The sequence below is a fragment of the Anser anser genome (genome assembly GCF_964211835.1).
Source record: "Anser anser genome assembly, chromosome: 1".
NCBI classification, from domain to species: Eukaryota; Metazoa; Chordata; class Aves; order Anseriformes; family Anatidae; genus Anser; species Anser anser.
Window position 1 is genome coordinate 93,757,012 of NC_139720.1, and position 17,529 is coordinate 93,774,540.

General features: G+C 39.3%; 1 protein-coding gene across 23 annotated transcripts in view; it reads right to left on the minus strand.

Annotated features, from left to right (window-relative positions):
• The window catches only part of LOC310892987 (uncharacterized protein), a 592,327-nt gene extending 575,265 nt beyond the window's left edge, over positions 1–17,062 (minus strand). For 19 of the 23 annotated variants that reach the window (XR_014578609.1, XR_014578610.1, XR_014578611.1 and 16 more), the window contains exons 1-2: positions 16,823–17,062; positions 16,096–16,740 (exon numbers count right to left, since the gene is read on the minus strand). The gene's annotated coding sequence lies outside the window, so the exon portion shown is untranslated. The other 4 variants (XR_014578623.1, XM_083821351.1, XR_014578629.1 and 1 more) reach the window with 4 other exon arrangements.
• Positions 17,063–17,529: the final 467 nt, after the last annotated feature.

The following is a 17,529-nucleotide window of genomic DNA, read 5'->3' on the forward strand; positions in this document are numbered from 1 at the left end:
ACCAGTGGATTTGTGGATTTTTTTTCCTCTTACATCCATTGTCCTCTGGGTATCCTGCTCACTCCCACTAATATTAGACAATCCTAGTAGAAAGGACAGGAAGAGAGAATAAACTAGTAAAATTAGAAACCAACTGAATTTAAAGCAGAAGACAGGTGTGAGCTGGGTACCTGCTGGTTTCTTCCTCCAGCAGAAATTAATGATATGCAATATCAAACAAGGATAAGAGAAAAATAACCCCCTTTCCTCCAAATAATAACACAACAATAGCTAACCTCTTGCTTTATTCTGCAGGACTGTTATTTGGAAGTATTTCTCTTTTAAAAGAAGATTTCAAAGTGATTTGAAGGAGAGAGGTAATAGAAGGGATTTTAAGCCTTCACAGTACTTAGAAGCATCCTGCAGGGACAGCACTAAAGTTTATTTTGGAAGTGTTTACCCCCCTATTGCCTACATTCTTGCAAAATTCTGTCTTCAAAGCTGATTTTTATTACAAAAACAAAACAAGCCAGCTTATTAACGAGAATTCATTCACTACAATTCAGACAGTGATTTACTATTCATATATGCACCAGACATCCTGGGTAGTGTCTGGAAGCCCCAGATCCTATGAATTTTAACAGAACCCCAAACAATTTTTTGTAGTCATAATTATTTGCTTGCTCAGAGTATTTTAGTTACCCAGCTGGAATTGCAGAGACAAAGGGGGAGAACAACATTTAAATAATACCACACAGCTTGGATGACCACACAAATGTCACGAAGAGCTATTGTGCACTAGACCTTCCTCTAAATAGTAAGGACTTAAATCAAACCCATCAAAATAAAATGCCCTAAAGAATGGTTGTCAGTGTAGTACACTCCAGAATGCACAACAAATGCCTAAAGACCTTATGCAAATCAACCAAAGTGCGATGCTCACCTTAGTGCTCACAAACAATATAAACACATGCATGTATCCAGGCCCATTAAAAAAACATTACATCAGTAAAACAGAACAAGAACACTTTTAGAGCAGACCTCCTATAGGATTTAACAGACTTATCCTACACTCACACTGGCAAATGCTACAGCTCAGCGTGGGTATACCTGTGGGCCAAGCAGCGGGTTTTGAGTGCAGCGTTCACTCTATACCCACTGCTGGAGCTTTACTATATGCTAGGTCTACTGTAGTCCTACAAAGTGAGCAACCATTCACCTTTGAAGTGCTTCAGGTGCATCTCTGGCACCTTTTTGCATAGTTTCATCTTGCAGGAGTATGGTTCACTCATTCCAAACTGATTCTCCAACATGGACAATTAGGAGATGCCTCCGGAAGTGCCATACTTATCCAATCTAAGACACTACAGTAAATAGTCATACACATTTTGTTACCTGACATTTAGTCAAAACTTATTCCCACACCACCAGATTTACCTCAGACTTCATAACCACAGGGAGGGAAGTCAGGACTGAAGTAACCACCTCCAATGGCACAGTTGAAGCATTAACAAGAAAAATGGAATCAGTTGGGACTTAAGTAACCACCTCCAACAATACAGTTGAAGCATTAATAAGAAAAATGGAATCAAAGATAATACAATAAGAGCATAAGGCTAGGTTGCAGGGGATCTACCACCAGTTTCCTGTGTGACCTGATTAAGTAATTTACCTTCCTAGTGTCTCATCCCCATCTGCAAGGACACGAGAATAAGTACTGGAAGACTGGGAGCTACTCAGATATTAACATGAATCACACAGCTACAGAGGGATAGCACTTAAGATTAAGAGTGTTGGATTTAAAAGCAGAGAGGTCAACTGCATAATTTCCATCTAAACTCACAGTGGAAACACCTTGCTCCCAGAGGTATATGGCCACAAAACCTGAAGTTAAGCTTCTCTCTTCGGGCATCCATCTCATTCTTTCTCTGCTTTTCTCTATTTAAAGATTCAGGTTTTGCCTAGAAAACCATCAAAATAAGAAACATTCCCACCCCCCACTTAAGCGTAAGAACTTCAGATAAAATCTCTAAAAGGCATGGGTCATAATGAGTGGTGCCTGAACACTCTCAAAAGCACATTATATTGAACAAGTAGGAGTGGCAACTTTTAAAGGCTAGTGTTATCACAGCAAGATTTGAGTTAAAAACAGAACTAAAAAGACAAGACATTCTGACATTTGCAGGAAGCAAAGGGTAGAGCAGAAAAATAAACAAAGAATTGAAATTCTAAGATCTACTAACAACAGGAGATGCAGATAAAAATCACAATCTCAAGTGAAGTGAGAAGTGCAAATGATTCCTCTCCGGGAACCCAATGATTGATCAAGGGCATATTAATCTACTATTTTACTTATAATTCAGTCCGATATTTGATTTAAAACAGAAAAACAGGCATCTTGGAAAAAGTGAGGCATGTGAACATAACAGACACAGATAATTTTGTGAAGAAAAAAATTCAAGGCAGAGGTACAACAGGCTTGATTTAATTGCAGAGGGAAAAGAGTGACCACTTCCTGGCAGAGAACTTGGATGCACTTGTGAAAGAACCTGTGTTTAAAATAATCATATGCATCATGAGAAGAGCAACAGCTGCACAGCAGTGACTTGACATGCAAATTTCTGCCTTTATTCAATCCGCATACGCACATGCTGATAATAGATATAAGCAGAGGGGATTGTCAAAAATTGCTTCAGAGTTCAACTAATGATCATTGTGAAAATTAATTTTAATATATTCATCTTGCATCATCACAAGCGAAAGGAATATAGTTGCTGGCTTTGAAAACAACACTTCAAAGAATTGTTGCATTCAATCAACAAAATACTAGAATTTTCATTGCTATTTTAGCCTTTTGAATAGAAATAGGCTCAAGTATACTGAACTGATCATAATCTGACATAAAAGGCATTAGCTGGAAAGATTTCTGGGGAACTGTAATATGCACTAACCTGCAAAACAAACACCTAATTTTAATATTTCATTATGAAGAGAGAAATCCGCTAACCTGTCTCCCCCACTAAAGCAAAGGGGAGTTTGGTTGGATGTGGCACCTACTGCATTAGCCACACACTTGCTTACCAGCTTTTAGCACTTAGAACTGACCACACCAACAGCAGAGGGCATTCACCTATTCCTGGATGGATTTGTTCTGGTTGTTCACTGCTGGGTCTATTTTTACTTATGTGGTTACTAAACAAGAGCTTTGTGTTCAGGGCAATATACAAAACGTGAATCATTCAAGTGAGATATGTAGCAGACCTACCTTATATGCATCATGGTAAAGCTGTTGAGAACGATCTCTGCATACAAAGTAACAGACATTCTCTGAAGGTATTAACTGCACTCATTACGTATGCCCCCAGTAAAAACATCTGAGAATCTCCAACATCTCCCCATTCTGATCCTGCCTTTTTTTTTGTGCCACCCACCTTTGCTCCCCTAAATCTTCCAAAGGCCTCAGGATCATAACTCCTAATGAGACTTTTAAGACTTTTTTCAACTTAAGTTTTTTTCCCCAAAAGCATCCTTATCCTGAAGTTCCCTTCTCCTAAAGTTCCAGTAGATCCTAACCACAATATTCTGTGCCCAGAGATTCTCAAATCATCTCCTAGGGAATGTGATCATAAACACCTAAAGAGAAAAAATAAGAACAGTCATAACCAACTCACCCATGTAGTGGATTGAAAAAGAATGCAAGATAACATGAAAGTCTTAAAGAAAAAAAAACCTTTAAGCTCCAAAAAGCTTTCCTTACATTAACCACAGGAATTACAAAGACTAGTCACTCTGAATGATAATCAGAAGAAATATTAAAGAAAAATAGTACAATTTAAGAAAATACAAAAGCAGATGCCTCCATGCAAAAAAATCCATTAAAAATGAGTACCACAAAATATATCTGAAGGAAAAATCCCAGACTTTTTAAAAATTATCAACAAGTATATATACAATTGTTATTTACAGTTTTTCCAACTAGTGTCAGGACTAACATGTGGAAGTATGGGACACACATGCCTAGGATGGTCTAAGAGTAACTGCCTCTCACAGTACAGGCAACTGCAAAACTACCAATAGCTACTGTCATCAGCATTAAGCATGCTGGCCACAGGGGAAAAGAAGGAACCTGAACCCCTTCCCTACCAGAAAAAGATGTGGCAACAAAACATTTATCCTACGTGAAGACGGACCCAAACAGTCTGAGCCAGGAATTCCAGGCCCATCTTTTAAGTCAAACCTTAAGCAACTCTTTCCAAAAAAAAAAAACCACAGGAGGAAGACAGCTGAAGAAAAAAGGGGAAAAAAATCACACTGCAACATGAAGACCTTGGCAAACAAAAGCAAAGGAGGAGATGAAATGAACTGCAAAATCCGCATTATACTACCTACAGTAAAATCACCTCTAACAAGTCAAAGCCACAATGTTGGCATTCTATTAAATTGTAAGTGTCTCAGTGGACTAGACACACAACTGGGAATAAATTAAAGTAGGATTATACACATCTACAAAGCCATAGAAATCCTAACACATACACAGCTTGTATAGCCAACCACTTTTCCATTCCAAAGTCAGTTTGCACCTGGCTACCAGAGGTTGCTCGAATGACTGCAGAATGGAAAAGATCATTGCCAAGAAAACAGCTACCACTCCTTCAACTTTTCTGACTTAACCCATCTCTTTCACAGCATCTCCAATTCCCATAAAGATGAACAGCAGCATTTATGAATTTGTTCCTCAAATAAAAAAGTCAGAGGCCACTACTACCAGAACAGTATTGGAGAAACATCTCTAATCAGTTGCTTTAACAAGACCTGATTTTCCTCAAGATCTTTCGATTTATTTGTGGAAAAAAACTCAACCATAGAATATCCTGAGTTGGAAGGGACCCACAAGGATCATCGAGTCCAACTCCTGGCACCACACAGGTCTACCCAAAAATTCAGTCCATATGACCAAGTGCACAGTCCAAACATTTCTTAAACTCCGACAGGCTTGGTGCCGTGACTACGTCCCTGGGGAGCCTGTTCCAGTGTGCTACCTCCCTCTCAGTGAAGAACCTTTTCCTGATATCCAGCCTGAATCTCCCCTGTTGCAACTTAACTCCATTTCCTCAGGTCCTATTGCTGATCACCAGAGAGAATAGATCAGCACCTGCCCCTCTGCTCCCCCTTGTGAGGAAGGTGTAGGCCATGATGAGGTCCCCCCTCAGCCTCCTCTTCTCCAGGCTGAACAGGCCAAGAGACCTCAGCCACTCCTCATACATCTTCACCTCTAGGCCCTTCACCATCTGTGTAGCCCTCCTCTGCACACTCCAATAGTTTCATGTCCTTTTTGTACCGTGGTGCCCAGAACTGCACACAGTGCTCGAGGTGAGGCCGCACCAGCTCAGAGTAGAGCGGGACAATCCCTTCCCTCGACCGACTAGTGATGCCGTGCTTGATGCACCCCAGGGTACGGTTGGCCCTCCTGGCTGCCAGGGCACACTGCTGGCTCATATTCAGCTTGCTATCAACCACAACCCCCAAATCCCTCTCTGCTGGGCTACTGTCTTGTATCTCATCCCCCAGTCTGTACATATAGCCAGGGTTGCCCCATCCCAGGTGCAGGACCCAGCACCTGCTCTTGTTAAACTTCTTGCAGATGGTGATCGCCCAGATCTCCAGTTTGTCTAGATCTCTCTGCAAGGCCTTTCCACCTTCAACAGAGTCAACAATTCCTCCCAGTTTTGTATCATCAGCAAAACTTACTCAAAACACTATCTAGTCCTACTTCCAAATCATTTATGAAAACATTGAAAAGAACTGGCCCTAAAATGGAGCCCTGGGGGACCCCACTGGTGACCAGCTGCCAGCCTGATGTAACCCCATTTACCATAACCCTTTGAGCCCTGCCCATCAGCCCATTGTTCACCCATTGTGCGATGTTTTTATGTAGCTGTATGCTGGACATGTGTGTTCTCCAGATCTATGGAATCATTTCCATGAATTACCATTTACTTGTACATTCTGCCTGAATAGATAGTTGCTCTTATTCTGTGTTGGTAATTTCATCTGTTTTGACTGGCATGTAGCTCACAGCACACCTCTGCTCCTCCCCTGAGGAGGAGTAGCTCTATAAAATTTGTGACTGGAATTCACGCAATCTCACAACTGATTCAGTGGATTGTTTTTGTGAATGTGATAGATCATTTCCTTGCAAGCAGGAAACATTCATGCTATCAGTGCAAGCCATATTGACAGAGCTCTAGACAGAGTCACTGGCTGCTGGCCAAAGCAGGTGATCACCTCTCAATGCTCAAGTAGAGCTTGCATCAAAAAGAAGAGCAATAAAAAGCTTGCTCAGAAGCCACTAACAGCAAATGACAAGTGGTGCTGTAAAGGGTCCAGGTATTATTAAACTCATGCAAGGGAATAGTTACAAAACTGCAAGCATTCATTAAAGTTTTTAGTGTCATATTAATGCCAAATATTCAGTTTTTCTTCCTCCTACCAAATACATTGTTCCATAAAACATATATAAAACTCTTCTGCCCTTGTAAGAATAAAGTAGACTTTGAAAAAAAGTCTAGATTACCTGTGCAGAGGATTGGACAGTCCAGAGGAGGGTCACAATGCTGTTTCTAACACTGCAGTACAACAGACGTCAGTAAACTCTTGAAAAAAATCTCATTTTTATGCTTTGAGGCTTTTTTATTTTAAAAGTTCTCCTCTGTTTAGTCAGATACTTACTTCTCTCATTTACACAAAAAACATTCTTGTCAAGCATATGGTCTGCACTTCTTAAAACTTTATCTCCAGATGTGGTGCTTCCAATCTGCTGTCAGTAATCTCCAAAGGAAGACTTAGAAATTAATTCTTATGCAGGATCCTAGTTCAGAAAAGCCTTTGGTTTTTATATTAGGAACACGAGAAGCCTCCCAGCTCCCTTTTTGTTTTTGGAAGAAAGACAATTCCCCCTTACAGAAAACCATTAGGTTATGGTGTGCAAGGAGAACTGCTGGGCTGAAATATAGTTCAGATTATCCTCTGTTCAAATCAATAGTCATTCTCCTGCAGTGTCAATCCCACAGTTATCTTGAGAATATTCAAAAAACTTGAGGAAACGTTTTGTCACAAAACATTTTGTTAAGAGCCAAAACATTTTTAAAATAAGGTATTTCTTTTATATGAGAAAAATGGAACTAACCTGGACAGCATTTAAATATTTTGTTTACTTTAATATCAAGGAAGTGTATTGCAGCTTTCACAGTATTTTCTTCCACAATTTTAGTTGTGCACAAGAAAAATTAAAACAAGAGTGAAAAGGCATCACTTAGTTTCAACTCCACCAACAGAAATGTTTGTAATCTCAGACTGAAATTTGGAAGGATAGATGATTACTTGATGTTTCAAAATTCAGATCAACTTTCCAACAGCATCATGAAAAGCAAAAACTTCCTGAACAAACTCTGATTCAAAAACTTATCTAGATGACAGTTCTGATACCCATCACAGTCTTAAAAAATATAAAAGCATCTGATTGTAAGTGGATAAACTGAGCACCAGAACAGACAAATCCAAATAGAAGCCTATATAGTCCAATATTTAGTTGTGGACAATAAGTACTTTGTGTCCCACTTCTAAGCAGTCTTGACAATTAAACCTGAACATCAGGCTCATCCCCATTAAAGTGCCATAGCAATTTCAGGATGAATGTGAAGGAGCTAAGTGATCCAAGGCCAGTTTTTAAAGGTCAAGTGCCTGTTGCTGAAATAGTACACTTGTCAGCAGCCTCAGCTGATGCAAAAGATTGCACCAGCACTGCAATTTGACTGCTACCCATCAGTACTAGTATGGCTCTCAAGAATAGTGCTGAAGTACATTAATAGGGCAATGTGGAATAAATATTATTAAAATATGAAGTTGTATTTCTGCCAAAGCAATTCACAGGCACTCAAGCAAACCAATCACACTTCTTTGCATGCAGAAGTTTTCTATGAACTGCTAAGGAACATCCCCATGACTATTCTCATAGAGTAGCATCTAATGGAATAACAATGGTCAAAAACATCCTCTTTGATGCAAAGGACATTTTAAATCATACCGAGAAGTTGTAGTATCACACATTGCCAGCATCTTTTCCAGTTGCAAACATCCAAACACTTTACAATGAGTACTTATTTCGAGTTGTTATCCAGTTTCACCAGAAGAAACAAAACCACCACAGTACCACAAAGGCGTTGGGTAATTTGCTCAAGAATATTCAAGGTCAGGCAAGAACAGCTCAGCACCAGTAGCGTGAACAGACTCCTGCTCATCTGATTTACAGTTCCCCATCCCAACAAATGGGCCAGCAGCACCTCTCTGGAGCGACAGCACGTGTTAGCCTGTCCATTAAGGGCTGCCTCTCCACACAAGATAGCAAGATCTACATACACTCCAGCAAACACATCCACACAGTAGTGAGAGGATGGCTGCATCATTCTTGCTAAGCAAGACCCCACTGAAGCGAGTGATGCTAATATCTCATCTTTTCTAAAAGGCTAGGCTACATATTTAAAGTATTTGGAAGTGTAAATACTGCCTGTGCATTTTATGACACAATAAAAAGTGGTTTAATGCAGCAATAAAAACTCAAATATGCCTTGGCAAAGTTATTTTAAACACAGTTCTAAAGCTGATAGCTACTAAGTTTTAGACAGATAATTTCTGAAAGGCCTTGGCACAATACCATTTAAAATGAAAGTAAAATATTCTGCATATCAAGGCTTGCTAAATAAATCTCAAAGTTTTTATGGCACTAATGAGTGAGCATGAGCAGATTGGGACTGTTCAGTAATTCAAATTAAAGCTATATATATTGTAGATTAAAAAAAGGAAAAAAAAAAAGAAAACAAAACATTTCATATTCCTTAGTCCTAAAACCTTTTCATGACCTATCTGGAGGTAACAGGGCTGCAAATGGGGAATTCTTTGGGTTCAGACAAGAATATTCAAAACAGTAAAATAGAGCACAAGCAAGATTAAAGCATTTGCAGAACTAGAAGCACCACACACTAACCACACACTATATCCTGCCCACCAAAACCTTACAGCTGAAGAGATGAAGTCACACAGTAAATTAAACTTGACTCACAATGGTCAGTGCTTCATAATGACTAACCTTCAGTGGTGTACCTGAGCAATCTCTCACCCACTATGAAGAGGAGGGTTTCACCTCCACCATTTCCAAACCATCAGGGTGGAAGACCCACGGCCACCCCAACCCAAATTCACAGCATTAGCTATGGCCTGCAACAAGCAAGGGGGGCCAGCCTTCCACTGCAGGCATCAGGTACATCCCCAAGGTGAGGGGACATGCCAGCAGTGTTGCCAGCAAACATGCTGCAGACACAGCTGGAGCACATCCCAACCTGTCTGGGCAAACATCTATGCAAGATCTGCCTCCAGGGAGGCCATGGAAGTTTTGGCAAAAGTAAAAGCACAAGCTTGATGTGGAGAACTTGTGAGAATTAAAACAACATTTCTTCCCAGTCTGCCTACTCAGCTCAGGAGCTGGGTTTGCAAAGCTTTGATTTTCACACAGTTTATTCCAAATGGATGCTTTTCTTTTCAACAGAAATGAGTCAGGCATTGCTCTCAAAGGTGGTTGGTCTAACAGGATTGTGGTGTCCATTTGGGGCAGTAGTTGCCTTGTCTGGTACCAACAGCCCTAAAGTATGTGACTCTCCCCACAAAGAGCCCTACTCCCCGCCTTACAGCAGCCGCTGCAGCACAGGGCAGGAAAGAGGAAGACATTTTCTTCTAAGCCATCACAGTCCACTCCAGGACTGCTAGACCTACAGGTCACGAGCCACAAAGGATCCTTACTTTAAACATATACAGTACATACAATAGAGCAGGGTAGGTTCGACCTTTGTCAAGTAGCTCAGTTTGACTTTGAGAAACGCGATTGAATAGAAGATAATACACTGAAAAGTTGCAGTTTTTCCACTATCCATTATTTGCACCATGATTTGAACTTCTATTTGCCTTTGAAGTTGTTTTTTTTTAAATAAGGAAATATTAAAAGGTGCTTATCTCATGTTAGTCAGAATTATTTGGGTGTTCTGTCAGAGAAGCCTGGTACAGCCTGCTCCTGTTACAGCAAAACAAAAATGAACATACACAACATCACCAAATCATATGCAAGTAATTTGCAGAAACAGTACTTAGCATTCTGATTTAGATACTGTGGACCCCTCTTGTTAATTAAAAAGACTAGGTGAATGATTTAAACAAATTTCAGAAGAAATATGAACATACCTAAGCCTTTGTTCAAAATAAGAGCTGAAATTTCTGGAGACTCATAAAAAGCTAACTCTGGTCAAACATAGGCTTGTGCATGCACACACAAGCACTGAGCTTTCCACTTTCTCCTATATTTCCCATGTTTAACAAGCAGTAAATATGTCAGAATAATTTTGAAAAATAACGCCTGCATCAATAGACAATTTTCTACTCCATACCACCTTCATTATGAAAGTGCATTATTCAGAGCAAGAATTCTGGAAACACTTTTTGAAGTTATCATAGATATAAGGTGATAAAAGTAATAAGGAATAAAATTGTTGTCAGCCAAAAATATTTTGACAAAGTTCATTTTGTGCTTGACTTTTTAAAATGACATTTAGTCTGACTTAGAGTTTATAAAATAAAAAATAAAAATAGCCTCAAGTGCTTTTTTGCACTCTACATAAACACCTTTAGCCACACAATTATTTAACACCTGAATGTGAAAGAATGTCTGCTTTGAAGACACCACTCAAAAATAAGGTTAATGCTAAGGAAGAACAAATAAGGGTTACTTATTCACAGTAATGCAGCTGGAACTGGCTCACTGCTGATCTTCCTGATGTGCACGGGGGACTGTTGCTCTGCCCATACATATCCACAAAGATGCCTGTACCAAGAACCCAGCCAAACATACCTTAAGAGCTTAGCTACCCAGGAAAGTAAATGCAAGTCAGCTGAAGGCATGGAGTTAAAGCCAGGAACTTGGAGCATCATTGGATGCAAGTTACAACTAAGAGGGAATACTGAGATGGTATTTAAGACATTTTAAGGCAATATATCCTGACTTCAGAGTAGACTGATCTACCTTCTGTTTTTAAAGCAAGGTATGTGAATAGCGGCAAGAGAACAAAACAGCAAAGCCAGCTTTCCACAAAGTGCAAGCCTTCAATTTGTTTCAATGATACATAAATACTCACATATGATACATATGAATACTCACAATGATACATAAATACTCACATTTAAACTTCATCAGGAGAAAAACAATAAAGATATTGGAACACTTCACAATTCAGGAGGAACAGATTGTTTCATCTTGAGGCAGCACAAGTTCTTTCCAAGACCAAAGACCAAAAAAAAAAAACAAACAATTTTGGGAGCTAATCACTCATCAGAAATCTTCATGGTACTCCAGAACACTCTCAGTTCTAGCACCTCTCATTACTGTGCTAGGTCTAGGTTCTTTTCCTAAAAACAGGGTTAGAAAAACTATAATCCCAATGCAATTTCCTGCTGGTAGCTCCAGCAGGTCACACCTCAGCACAGCATCAGCAGTTGTCTTTTCAATCCAAGACAGCAGCAGCATGAATTAGTGACTGGACAAAGTATCATTTAGTTTAAAATGTTTAGGTTTTTTTTTTTTTAAAAAAAAAGCAAAGTGTCATTTAGTTTAAGAAAAAAATCACAGCCAAGAAATTTATATCTTGAAAGTAAAGAGAACAAAACGTGCACAATCAAATATGTATCAATTACATGGGACCTTGGGCATGGATGGAAACAACTTGATCCAGCTCTGTTCATACGTCACCCTCACAAGAAATTCCTAAACTCATTCCCAAGTCATTTTATTTCATTCTTACATCTCTTGATGCTCAGCTTCTTCACTTATGCCTACAGAAAATTGTCTAGAGAAATCCTTGTCGTGAACAAAGAAGAAAGTCAGTGTCATTTAACCTTTGAGGTTTCGCATTATTTAACCACCTCTGAGCACAAAGACATCTTTAAGGAATCCCTCTGAACCTTCCAGATTCTGTTCCTCACAGCAAAAGCAACCTGCACATACCAGAATGTAACCTGAGTTTCTTCTCTTGAGAACTTACAATTTCAAAAATAAACTAGCTATTTTTTGTCCAAAGCATCCTTAAATCAGCTTCAAGGAAGAAGTGAAGAAAAAATTCAAACTGCATGGTGCAAAGGCTGGCTTCTTCATAAGTTCCATTTAGTTCAACTTTTTGTTGACTAACTTAAAGTTCATACACCATATTGTGTGGAATGGGACTTCAGCATAAGGTACTAAAGTGGTACATAAGTTTAAGGTTATGTATCAGCTGAAGCTCCTCAATGAACTTGGCTCCTCTACATGATTCTTTTAAGGCTATAAATATCACAGACTTTGACTTAAAAGAATTCCCACATCCCCCAAATAAAACATGGGGGCAAGAACATGACAAAAGTATAGAAACAATCCTGGCTAAGGGACTATTTTGCATTTTAAAAAAATGCTTTGATCAATTTGGACTATTTTGGACTGTATATTTTACCTGCATAAGAACACAAAAATTAATCTGTCCATAACTGCACAGATGAAAGACAAGTTCTAATTAATGAAGCAATCTAAACAGCACTTGAACTACTGTTTTTACAATATAAGGCTTACATTTTTCCCCCCTTCCCTCCCAAAAGGCTACATAATCCTTACTTTCTCATCTGCAGGAATTTACAGGTGTTTAATTAGCAATGGTAAGCCTTAGTTTTTGCTCCCTGAATGCTATCAAAACATACTGAGAGCTACAATAAAAACATGAGAACAACAGACAATGTTAATTAAAAGTTTGAATATAAGGACTAGAAAGTTCAAAAAAGATTTTTCACTAGTTCATACCAAGATTTGGTGGCATGAATAATTATACATAAATCAGAATAACTTTCTATGCTTTGCTTCTTCAATTAAGAAAATAAGCCACCCCACCATTTAACTGAACATTTATTCATAACCAGGGCTTCTACTATAGAATATCTCGTACATGTGATGTTAAAGTGATAAGATATACACAAAGGGACCAAAAAAGTTCCAACAATTTGTACTGTTGGGGCAGCATGTCATGCTCCCAATCTAAGTCCACCCTATGAATAAAGGTATTCTGGTGTAAAAAAAAGTTTTCCAAGTATCCACTCTAGTTTAAAGACAAGTTCCTTCAATTTCAGCTTTCCATAAATACAAATGATTGAGTTTCACTCATGTCATCTGAAAGCAAATTTGAAGATTGCCTCCTCCAATATTCATACCAAAATAGCAGGTTTTATGTTAAAGGCCACTGTTTGACATAGTTAGAACATTTCCCTTCCCTCTCCTCCCCACCTCCTCCTTTCTCACTAAAGCCTCAGCACACAAGGACTTAATGTAAATAGGCAAGGATCTAACTATACTCTTTTCAGAAAAACATTATCACAAAGTTTTTGAAAATTTATTTGACAGTAACTAAAACTTAAAGCTATCTGTACATCTCAAATCCCAACATAGCATAATTTTCCTCTCAAGCAAGCTGTTAGCAACAACAGTAGAAGTGATGTTAAAGGGAAGTCAAGCAGACAAGACAAGAGACAAGTCAGAGACATCAGGATGCACACTAGTATAATAAGCACGGGTCTATTTTGCGTCAGCAGACTTGGAAACCTTGGAACTCCCCCATTCCAGTCCCTCCTACACATTGGATAACCCTATGACTGATATGGGGCAAAAGCATTACTTGGCACAGTATGCTTTCGGCCTTAGAAAAAAAGACTATGCTGTCACTGCCGTTAGTTTTCTACCTAGTTTCCTTGAGACAGATTTGATAAAGCATCACTGGAGAGCACTCCTGACTTCAGTTACTGTGACTAGTCTGAGTAGTTTAGTGCTTTGTGCACCAGCACAGATTTAATACAGGCTCTGGGACAGTACTTCTTCCAACGTACAGTTGGCATGAGAGAAAAGGAAGAAGAGTAGTAGTAGTGATGTAGCTGTGACACTGTATGAATTGAGAGGGAAGACTAGCAAGAAAGGGTAATGGCTTCTATTTAATCCTAATTATATCCTGAAAAACTCATTCATAGAAGCCCTGGCCATCATATTATCCTGACCTAGATCCAGCACAGATTTCACAAGTGTTACTTGTGAGGTTCTGCCTCCAAAGGCATTATCCCAGAATCTGTGCTCTTTGCCTTCACATCTCTGTCCAGCTTTGCAAAACACTAATTCCAAGCACACAGCCTTCTTGTACCATGTGAAAACATACTACATTTCAGTAATGTGAAACCCAGCAACACGTTCCATGGTAGCAACAAATACTTCCCTCCTGCAACAGCCTGAGATGTTTTACACATGCGCTTTCATCACACGCATCCCCTGCTCCCTGGAAAGAACTAAGCAACCACTAGACAAACTGCTAACTCATACAGACCTATCTACAAAAGACAAGCAGTCAAAAGTCAGCACAACACTTCTCTCAGTCTCACTACTTTGAGAGAAGACTACAAGAGTCACATGAAGAAAATAAGATTCACATCTCTTTTTACTATGAGTATGTAGTATTTACTAAAGAATTTAGAGAGCTCTTGTTGCACGTTTGGATTTTCCCACTTTCTACCCCAAGGTAACCGCAGTGAAGAAAGTGGCTACCCACCACACAGATGAGCAGATCTCCTAAGAATGCAAGATACACATGCACATGAAATGTTTGTGGAACAGTTCAGTATAAAAAAAATCCCTGCACTTTAAATCGCTTGCAGACTAGTAGAAGATAAAGACTTGCTTCTGAAAGGGTTATCAATAGGAGAAATGCAGCTCAGAAGCTGGATATCAAATAAACTGCTCAGTTTCCATCCATAGGTTTAAGAGAGATAAAATAATTGTGCAAATTCTGAACAGATAATAAATTTGAGAAAAGCACAGACTGCTTCTGGCTATTTTATGACCTAAAGGACAATAAACTCATTAGATTGCTCTTTACTAATAATATAATCAGTTAGAACTATAGATAGAAATAGGTATGAGTTGGGTTGTTTATCCCTCTCCCTCCTTCTAAATTATACTACACAGCTCTTTTTTCTGAAAGGTGGACATATGATGCAGCATACAAGGTGCATTTCAAGCAAAAAAAAAAAGGCACAAAAATTCAAATTCAAAGAAGGGCACAAAAAATTCAAATTCAGAAATACATTCTGGAAGTCCCAGTCCCATGGAGACCTCAGACTTCTGACTAACATCATGAACCTATGTCAAAAACAAACACAACAGAAGACTCAAGTGACCTAAAGCATACAGGAATGCAACATAGCCTAGTCTAACAAGGACTAACTTTACATACATCTCTAAAAACAGAGCTACTCACAATACATTTTGTAATATCCAATATACATACTAACATGGAGACTTACTAAAAAAAAACATCCAATGTCACTACTATGTTATCAAGCATACTCTTAGTAATATAAGCACTACCACCACACAGATATCCTGCCTTTTCTGAAAGCGCATCTACCCCGACCAGCACAGAAACAACATTAGAAAGAGCACTAACTTCCAAACAAAAGATGGACTGTTCCTTTCCTTGAAGCAAGGTAGAAGAAACCTCATCAGCCTGAAAGAGAGGGAGTAATAAGTGCACCACAAGTTCATCCAGCTCTAGCAGATGCACAGCTTGGCTGAGGCAACCAAGACCAGACATAGATATCTCTGGCATGCCAAGCCCAGAAAGTGTTTGCAATAATATGTATATGTGAAAACAGAGAAATATTTTATTTTATTAAGACACACAGAACACTTGATTAGCATCTGAATATTTGCCTTTAACCTTCTTTCCGTTCCTCCTAAACCTTATGCTGAGGGCTAAGATGATTTTCAGCACCTAGAAGTTGTAGCAGCCTTCAATGAGTAAACAACAGAGCAGCGGACAGATACTCAAAGTGTTTTCCAAATACATTTGAAAGGTGCCAATAGAAGTTATTTCTGTGAAAATATATAGAAGCATTTAAACACGTGCAGCATATTGCTTTTACTAATAGAACTGTACTTTTAAAAGCAATAAAGCTCAGCACTCTTACCTTCCTTTAGTTGTATTAGAAGCAACTGTTTGAGGTTGACTGAAGCTCCTGTTAATGGAATTTGAAGAGAATGCGTTTTCTCCACCTCCTCTTTAAGAAGCCTCTCATCCTGTTTCAACATACATCTCATACCTGAAACAGGCTAGGAGTTGCTCTCCTGCACACTGGTTAACTTATCACATGGGGAGTTATCTTTGCCTTAGCAGGGCTCTCCTCAATCTTGAGCTGGATTCAAATTACAATTCCAGTGCTGCTTCCAAACAAAGTCACTTATTTGGCAGAAAGCAGAGCACACCAGCTTCTCCATCGTGTCCATTGGTGGTGCTTCTGTAGCAGCACTTCATAACAGTTGGAAAAACAGCCATTATTTGCTCCTAGGACATTAGGCAATTATATCCAGCTGATCCATTTTAGTGCTTCAAACAGGTGTAGGGTTTTTTCCATGAGTTCAGCAGCCACAGACTTTACAGAAAGCTAACATATACATGAAAGAGCCATAGGAGATCCTCACCATTCTCATTAGAGGAGATTTTTTTCCCCTCATTCTCTCACTGCTACCTGGCTGCATATCCCCTCTGGCAGGGCATCACAGGCTTGCCTTTGATATGATATCCTCTGCATTGCTTGAAGGCCTCACAAGGATATCTGTGCACATAAAGGTATGAGCAAGAACAGGCTAGGCAGTAGCACCACGGAAAACTCACAGCAAGAAAGAAAGGAGGCTCACCAACCAAGGTCCAGTCCCATAGCATCTAAGTAATGAGGGTCCAGAGGTGACCAGCTCCAACTAATAGCCTATCTCATCAGGCAGACTCCTAGTGATGAAGCAGGTCCCAGGTCAATCTAGGAAATCAATCCACAGATCAACATTAAGATCAGGGCCAGCATTTACTAAGCAGGTCTGTAGTAAAGGTAAAGGTCAAGCCAGAAAACAGTCTTCAGGTTAAAAAACTCCACAGCCATAGAAACATACAGATCAACCCTCTCACCAGGAAGCTCAAAGAAGAAAAAAAGAAGAGAAGAGAGGGGACCCAGAGCTCGGCTTAAATAAAGCTTCTGGGCTCATATGTGTGGATGGAGAACCAGGTGAGACTGTTTAGAGTCATGAAGGCTTATTAGTGCTGTCAGGGCCTTAACAACATGTACCTGAGAGCAACTGCAAATTGCAGTTTCTCTCATAGGGCATATTAACACAGAGTGAGTTGTGATTACATCATTGAGATGGTTTTTAATTTCTTCTGTTAGCTGGGTGGTTTCCTTCCTCACCTATCTCCAACCAAGACCTGCCTCATCTATGTGTCTGAATAAGATAAAATCAAGGAAATACTTTATTTTTCTATGCTCTGGTATATTGTTTTGGTGACTTTATGATTCTATTTCCATTCTGAGAGACTTCTGAAAACTAACTACATAAATATTGCTCCCAGTGATGCA